This window comes from Tuber melanosporum, assembly GCF_000151645.1.
Source record: "Tuber melanosporum whole genome shotgun sequence assembly, scaffold_138, strain Mel28".
Lineage (NCBI taxonomy): Eukaryota > Fungi > Ascomycota > Pezizomycetes > Pezizales > Tuberaceae > Tuber > Tuber melanosporum.
Genome location: NW_003298795.1, coordinates 125,105 through 133,940, shown reverse-complemented (window position 1 = coordinate 133,940; position 8,836 = coordinate 125,105).

Sequence of the window (8,836 nt, the reverse complement as noted above, 5' to 3'; positions counted from 1 at the left end):
CAGAGTTCGCATTGTTTGATGAAATTGCAGAAATCCTGCAGTATTTCAGGCCAGTAAAAATATTCTGAAGTGTATTGGTGATTGCGGTCACTACCATGGTGTTCTTTGTCATGGATATCTGTAATAACATATTCCCTGATAGTCATTTCATTGAACATATGGCCTTTCAGGATGTATAAGCAATGTTTACCATAATGGGTGCAGGGATAGACCATTCTGTTGGATATGTGGTAGGGTATTAGGTGGAGACAACTTGATAGACTTCAAGATTGTCTAGGCCAATTGAGATTCGTTTTTGTAGATGGAGATTGTCTAGGAAGGCTCAGACATGGCTTGTTTCGTTTATGACTACTAGGAGTGAAGTAAAGTAGGCAAAGTAGGGTAGAATCGTAAAAACAATATTATATTGTTAAGGTCTCTTCTCCATTGCTTGATAATGTCTAAAGCTTGGGAGGCACTTCAATATTTATATTCCACGTCTGAGTGTTCGCGGACTACATCTATCTATCATACAACTATGTACTTCTTTAATCGTAATTCGTAACGTCGAGTTTTCTTCCAAGGTGCGAACACCTGTGGACCCTGAAAACCATCACACCCTCTTTGGTAATTATGATATTTCTTCTTAGGAAACGCACTGTCCCCAATAGTAATATACTGATTAGCAGAGTCTTTAGACTTATGGCCTAGTTCTTAAGTCGAACTGAGTTGGCTCCAATTGTGTTTGCTATTGATAAAATGATCAGTTTTATCCACAGCTATATCTGCAAAGGTGGTCATTATGATAACTATTGTAGGTCACCTGACTCCGATCCTTTGTAACTCTATATCCAACCGATAGATTTTCTCTGAATAACTTCCTATTAACTCGCAGGAAGCTATTCCACCAGATTGGTAATTAATCTCTCGGTCAGTAACCCTTGGTTGCTCTCCGGGTAGTAGGTTTCAGAAACTATCGTAGTATTGGGAATCACCCCATGACTACGAAGTGTTCCAAAACCCAGGTGCAACACTCTGTGAAGTTCGTTGACTTCTTTGGTAGTGTCTTTTTGGAGTTCTAGACTCTTCTGGTAGATGTAAATGTATTGGTCTCTAGTAGAGATCCTTTACCATTTGATACCATCTTTTTGTGTGAAATCGTCCTGTTACTTATGGCCCGTACCAAAGGTATCATGTCTTTGGAGCCAGGTAACTCTCTGAGTAGTTGATAGAATCACTCTGTTCCACTTCCCAGACCTAGCCGAAGGTCCCCTCTCATATATCCTATGAACAGGATCCGGTCAGACAGACGGCAGCAACGAATGTGGTGTTATTCTAACACCTTCAATTCTGTGGTAATATAGTCACACCATGCAACTGAGATTGATATATATGATGACGTGTGGGCCCGATAAGGGAGCCGGAGGAGGGTGTTGGAGACCAGAGATTCCGATTCCATGTGGGGTTACCCTACTTAGGGTGGTTCCTAGGTATCGGATTCTGGTATTCCTAACATAGGGGGCTAAATCTCCATATCTGGAGCTGTCCATGGCTTTGAAATAAATTGGGTCATGGCAGTATCTGGCTATCATCTAGCTTCTGAAGGATGAAGTCAATTCCTTCATAGTTAATCTAACAGATCGCTCATCGTCGATGAGTGATCCTCTTATTGGCTCGATAGAATCATTTTCTTCTTTAAAGGTCTCATAGAATTGTCAGTGATGTTCAGCAATTGTAGGTAGCATGACAGAGATGATTGTTTTATTATTGTATAATGGCAAGGGTCTACCGAACAGTAGTCATGAACCTATTATGGGAGTTGATGATGGAGGTGCTGGTTGTAGTGGGTGCAGGTAAGATGCTACTTCCAGGTCAGATGCTGCTTTTTCGAGTTGTTCAAAACCTTGGTATCATCTTGAGACAGAATTAAGGGTAAGATGGGGTTGGGTTGATCCATTATCAGTGTCATCCATTATTTGTTGTTCTTCCTCTTCAGTTGTTCTGTGGCTAGTCTTTTGAGAGTCCTCAACCGAGGTATAATATGGTTGCTGGTATTTGTTGTCAAATTTAATTTCAGTCTGGTGAAAAGAACAGGTATTGAGATAACAGTAGGACCAGTGGAGTGTACTTTGTTCAAGCTCATGAGGAGGGGTACTGTGGAGAGTGCAATTATCTTTTCATTTGTCAATAACATCTTTTCCGTGTTCTGTTCCAACTGCTCTGTACATTGTATAAGAGAAGAGAGCAGAAGAAGAGGCCAAAGTGGCAGTAGCCAATGTTGGTTCTTGTTCATAAGAGGTGTTGTTAGGGCTATCTTCGCTTTGTCTTGTAAGGTCATAAACAAGAGGGGGGTCAGGGAGAACTTGGTTTTCATAAATGCAAGAGAGAGCATCAGCTAAATTGTTGGTTTTTCCAGGGGTATATATGCTTTTTGCACTGTATTTGCTGATTTCTCTCCTATCTATGGCTTTCTTCTCCTGCCAGAGATCTTGTCAGTTTTCAAATTAGTAAGGAGTTGGTAGTCAGTAACAATAATAAAGGTGTTACCCATCAAGATGTAGTTGATAGTGGCAAGGGTATCAAGTACTTGAAAGGGCTTCTTTGTCTGTGGTTCAATAGTTCATTTGCGAATTAGTGAACCTCCTGCCATGCAATTCCGCTGGTCTTGCTGTTTCATGAGAAGGTCCTTGACCAACATATACTCCAATTCCCACATCTGATATATCAGTAATCAACTGTATTGATTCTGGTTTGTTGTAGTTGATAGGCCATATAACATTGGCGTTCTTGATTAATTCTTTAATGTTAGTAAAGGCTTGGTTATTTGTTTAGGTCTAAATGAATTCTGCTTTACCGGTTAGGTCCATGTGTAGTGGAGTCACAGTGGCATGGTGTGGTAGGAACTGGAAGATGTAGTTGACAAGTCCTAGGAACTGCATAAGTTCTTTTTAATTTTGCGGTGTTTTCCATTCTGTTAAACAAGATATCTTTCCAGAGATAGCATGTATTTTATCATCATGTATGTAACGATCCCTCCTTGAATAGTTAATTCTGAGCGACAGGAAACGATACTTCTCTTCTTCTGTTTCTTTCCTTAGTCCGACGATAGCACTAGGCCTCTGCCTAAGTCACCGATAGTATAGGACCTTTGTCTTCTATCGGGAATGCTTATCGTAAGCTTTCTCTAACTCTTCTTTGTGAAGAGCTCTCCTTGGTGTAACAATAACGTTGCAATAAAGATAAAGATCATAAAGGTATTTTATATTTGTTAAACTAATAAGTAGGAAAAGTACTTAGAATTCAATCTAATTTTATTTAAACTCGTACTGCCAACATTGGCATATGATGAGCTCCTACCGGCACAGGGATACCGCTAACCGGTATACTACTAATTCTAAGCTAACCAAGTCTATGGTCCTGCACTGACCATTCCTGAGTCATGCCCACATGGAAATTAATAGCAAGACTATCAAAGAACCCAGCGCCCACCCCGGTCCAAGTCCGTAGCCCCTTTGGTTTGAAGCTAACCAGCACTAAGTATAGCCTAAGCCGAGTAAAAGACCGACCCGACCAGGTTCCTCATCTAATACATATAAAACACTACCACCTGGTCTAAATACGGTTCCGTAAAAACCTCCACCACAGTAGAAAACCAACATACAAATAAATTAAACCTACAGGCGGTACAATGGTAGGGAGAAGGTGACCTACATGTCTACCTCTGACACCCGCATACCAGGCCGTTGACCCTATGAATCCACTTTTCCAGTTGCCTTCAAAGAGCGTACCGGTGAGGAGGACCTGTACCTACTGCCTGTCCCCCAAACAACACAACACAAACATAGGAAATATATAGAGGTAGTAATAGACCAAGAAAGGTCAGTGGGGCCTATCTCCTACCCGTAGTACCATGCCTTCTCCTGCCCATCCCGTAGCCCAATCAAAGAAATCAAACAAACCCCACAAAATCCAGCGCGCAAGACCCAAACAAGTCCAACCAGGTAGTCGCAACCCACTATCCGCACAGGTCGCCATCAGCCAGCCAGGCTACCAGGGAGCTTTGCAGCACTCAGCAGCTTCACCCAACTGCTCTAGCCGGACTGGAAATACTTAATTAGACCTTGCCCAACCGGACGCAGGCCTGACCAGTGCTCACAGGTGCCTCTCCCCCGATAATCAGCCCCCCCCAAGCCCCACACACCAGAGGCCGTAGAGCCAATCCAGCCCCCCCAGTCCCTCAGACAGATCAACCATCCAACAGCCACAGGACAGTCTATATCCAGCCCCATCAGGCAGCCACTGGTCTTGGCCATGTCAACAGAGCCCTAACCCTCAACATTGCATAGCTAAGGGGGGCCCACCAGCCACAGCCAGGAGCTACAAAGGAGGCAGCACCAACACCCGAAGGCACCGGCACCAGCCACACTGTCTAACCCAGCCAAACTGAAGTCTACCCGAGTCAGGAAAGAGTAAGCAGAGCCAGCCAAAGCCAGCCCGACAGGTCCGGCAACAGGTACAGACTGAACGACAGGCAAGAGGCAACCCCAACTGACGCAACAAGAAGGGGGAGGGTGAACAAACAGAAGCAGACAAAGAGAAGGTAGGCCCTACTTGTAATGGGTGAAGCTGCCAACCACAATCCACAACTGAACCACCCAAATGCATAGACAAGGTGAGTATCTGGCAGCCAATTGTCTCTCACCATCCCAGGTAGCAACAGATGACCACACCAGGAGACAAGGTTTTTCGGGGTCAATGCTATCCCCACCGAGGTGAGGAGGAGACACCTGACTAAATCACCATAAATGCTGCAAGGGTAAAAACTCCAAGGGAACAGTGATAAACAATATCGTAGGATTCTGACTGTAGAAACATAGTGTAATGAGGAGGGGCTGGGCAGGTACTGCCCTACCACCTGAGGAATAATGCGGCCAGTACGACGAGTTGAACTTGGGAAGGTCATCAGTCTAACCCAAGGGCATTTTGTATTGTGAGAACTAAGGACTCTGTTAAAACCCAACAAGAAACATGAGCTCATCCAAAGAATGGCATGAGTGATCCCCCTAAACAGAATATTCAATCCCCCCCAATCGAACGCGAAACCTGCAAGTAGATGATAGACAGGAAGCTGAAGACATTTTACCAAAAGGGGCTCGTAAGCGACAGTGATGAGTAGCTTGAAGTGACAGTATCGTGAGAAACTATCAAGCAACAAAACGAGAAGCAAACAAGTAATTCACCATGCAATGCCAACAGACCTCAACACTAAGAACCCCAGGAACTACTCAGCGAACTCAGATATCTCCCCCAGAATCCAAGGCATCAGGGCCTATTATGGGTGTGAAAGAAACGCTCAGGGGAAAGTGATGGCAAGGACGAGGAAAAGTACTTAAAACAAAGCGTGAAGAACCTATCCTCCTCGGCCACATTGGCCTCCTTATATAGTGTTCTTCCTGCCCATAGTCATGTGACCCAAAGTGGTCACATGTGCAAAACCAAATCATAACAAACTAGTCATGTGACCCAAGTGGTCACATGCTCAAAACCCATGACCTCCTAGCGAGGTCGTGTGCAAAAACTCATAAACCAATCATAACGCAATAAACAAGTAATATAACTCGACTGAGTCATATGCGTAAAACTCATAACCTTATAATGAGGTCATGTGCAAAACATAAATCATATGCACAAGGCCTACCTGCAAGGCATACTCACAAGGCATACTCGCCAGGTACACTCACAAGGCATACTTGTCAGACGTACATTTCATGACTCATGTGTAAAAGCATTCCAAATCCCACACATAATAAATCATATCACTTGAATGAGTCATATGTGTGAAACAATAACATACCTGTGACTCATAACCATGTGTCACATGAAAACCTTTTCCTCGCCAAACCACATTCATGATAGTCTATTACATGACCTAGGATATCAAGCTTGTCGGCAATCAGGATTAATTTGTTTTAGCTAGCCTAGAATTTTTCTTTCCTTAGCTTGGTACATACTAAGCCTATATGGTATGTATGCTTCATTTCAGAGTTTTAGAAAATGAGGATATGGTTAATTTATACCCATACAAAATGGTGAAGGTATTGGCTTACCTGGTTTTCCATAATTCACATGAAGATAGCGGGTACATTCATGTCATCTTGTAACATCACTCTGCTAATAAAACTTCTGAATGGTATTTTGAAACTGTTATAGTGTTTGCTTTCTGAGTCTATCTATGTCTAGAAATAGGCATCACTTAGGTCAATCTTGCTTCAGAATCTAGCCTGTCCTACTGCATTCAGGATTCTGATTTGATTTGGGATAGCGAAACTGTCCATAATTGTGTTTTCATTTTGTAGTTTGAGGTCAACCAGGGGGAGGATTCTTTTACTCTCTGCAGTGAGTTGGATAAATATTGGTATGGTACGTGGTGCTTCCGCTTGGCAGATAATTTCTGTTCTTTAATTTTGGTTTATCCCATCGCATAGTGGGTTTTTATATACATCAGAGATCAAGTAGGTTGGTTGATTTTTCAGATTAAAGGGTTCCCGTAGGTGAATATGGTGGTTTACTTCCCTCAGAGGTGGTAGTTCTTCTGAGATCTGATCAGGAAAAACATCAGAGTATTTGTCCAATAGGCATTGGGCAGTGGCTTTACAGAGTGCAGCACGGTATTCTCCGATTATTGGTTTGCACGTGACTGTGACCATCTGATCAGAAAAATCAATAGTAGATTCTCCATATCTAATTATAGCCTTGTGATGGTTTAAGAATGGCATCTCAATCAGGGCATTGTATTTGGCTAGGTTTTTCCTACCAGGATCTCTTGAGGAGGTAGGGTAGTAGAACCGAGCCTGATAGTAGCACTACAAGTCTTATAGCTTGTGGATTGTGATCCCTTTACTGCCATATTGAGTGATATGGACTGGTTAAGGTCCAAGGTTGGGAGTCCATAGATGGAGACAAAGGCATTACTGATTATATTTCTTCCAATTGTGCCAGTATTGAACAAAACACAAGCCTTTTGTCCATTGATCAGGATAGTACCTTCAAAGACAGTGTAGGTTTTGAAAATAGCGGGTGGTTAGATACTGTTACATTGCACATCGATATATCCAATGTAGAATTTCTGATACTCACTGGATTGGGCATCATTATTATCGCTTTTAATGTTATTGGCCGATACCTCTTGTTTGATAGCTTTTATTTTTTCCTTCTTGATAGGGCAATTCTTTGCCATGTATTCGGTCTTTCTACATTCGAATCATTTACTCTTCTAGTGTCTCGATTGTATGGTGGGCTTTGTTTTCTTCTTCTAAACTCTGGGTGTTTCTTCTTCAGAGTTGTTGGAAGGCTTGTATGGGAGTTGACTATTACTGTTAGAGGATAACTGAGTTTTGGATAGCTTAATTTTGTGGAGAATTGTAACAATCCTCCTTCGGATGGTTAGTTTTTGGTGATAGAGAATGATACTTCTCTTCTTCATCCTCTTAGTCTTACTATAGCTCTAAGCTAATACCTACGTTAACCCATAATACAAGACTTCTGTCTACTATCGAAAATGCCTGTCATAAGCTTTCACTAATTCTGCTTCGTGAAGAGTTTTCTTGGCGTAAGATTAATAAATGTCATGATAATGACAAAGAGCATAAATGTGTTTTATATTCGTTATAGTTATAAGTAGGAAAAGTACTTAGAACAATATGCGAAGAACCTATCCTCCTTGGCCGTACCAGCTTCCTTATATAGTATTCTTCCTGCCCCATGTCATGTGACCCAAGGTAGTTACATGTGTGAAACTAAATCATAACAAACAAATCATATGGCTAAATTGGTCATATTCTCAAAACCCATAACCTCATACTAAGGTCATTTGCAAAATCCCATAAACCAATCATAACATAATAAACAAGTCATATGACCACGGTAGTCACATTCGCGAAACCCATCACCTCATACTGAGATTATTTGCTAAACATAAATCATATGTGCAAGGCATACCTGCAAGTCATACTCTCAAGACATACTTGCCAGGTGCACATTCCATGACTCATACTTGAGTTATGTGCGAAACATAACAAATTATAACATAACAAGTCATATGACTCGAATGAGTCATATGGGCGAAACAATAACATACCTGTAACTCATAACCATTTGTCATGTAAAAACCTTTTCATTGCCAAGCTACATTCATGACATCAGCTCCTCTTCCCCTAAGCCTGAGTTCCATTAGGCATTTTTTCCAAGTTTCACTTGTTCTTGTCCAGCTGCTTACATAGACCTCCAAAGCCTATCAAACTTATGGTCTACTGTCTACCATCTTATCCTCACTGATTCTAAGGTGAGGTTTGCCATTTTGATCCTGTGCTGCTGGTTGTCATTCAACTGGCTTATCTCAGTGCTTGCTTTTTTGTTTGCCAAAATTGTAGCTTCGGTCCGGCCAAGTTGTTCCCTGAGTTCTCATATCTGTCTATGTAAGCTCCTAATGTTCAGTTCTGTATCCACAGATGAGTTTTGCACCCCTTCCTCCTTCGGTCATGTCCCTCTGGCCCAAGCCGTTTTTTGCGTCCTCTTCTTCTAACTCTTTCTTCCTTCTGTTTTTCTGAAGGTAGTATCCCGCGGAGATTTTTTTCATCCTGTACATCCTGCACCCGTTTTTGAAGCACTGTTGCCAGAACTTCAGAGAATTATCCAGATGTGAACCATGCTTTTGGTATAATTTCAGGAACCATCCTGAGTCCTCCTTGTCACCGAAGTTTGTTTGGCATCCGTTATAGTAATATACAGTCTATGATATCGCGTTATACAGTACTTGTTTTTACCTTTTCTTGAGTTCTTTATCAAACTCCTGTACGGT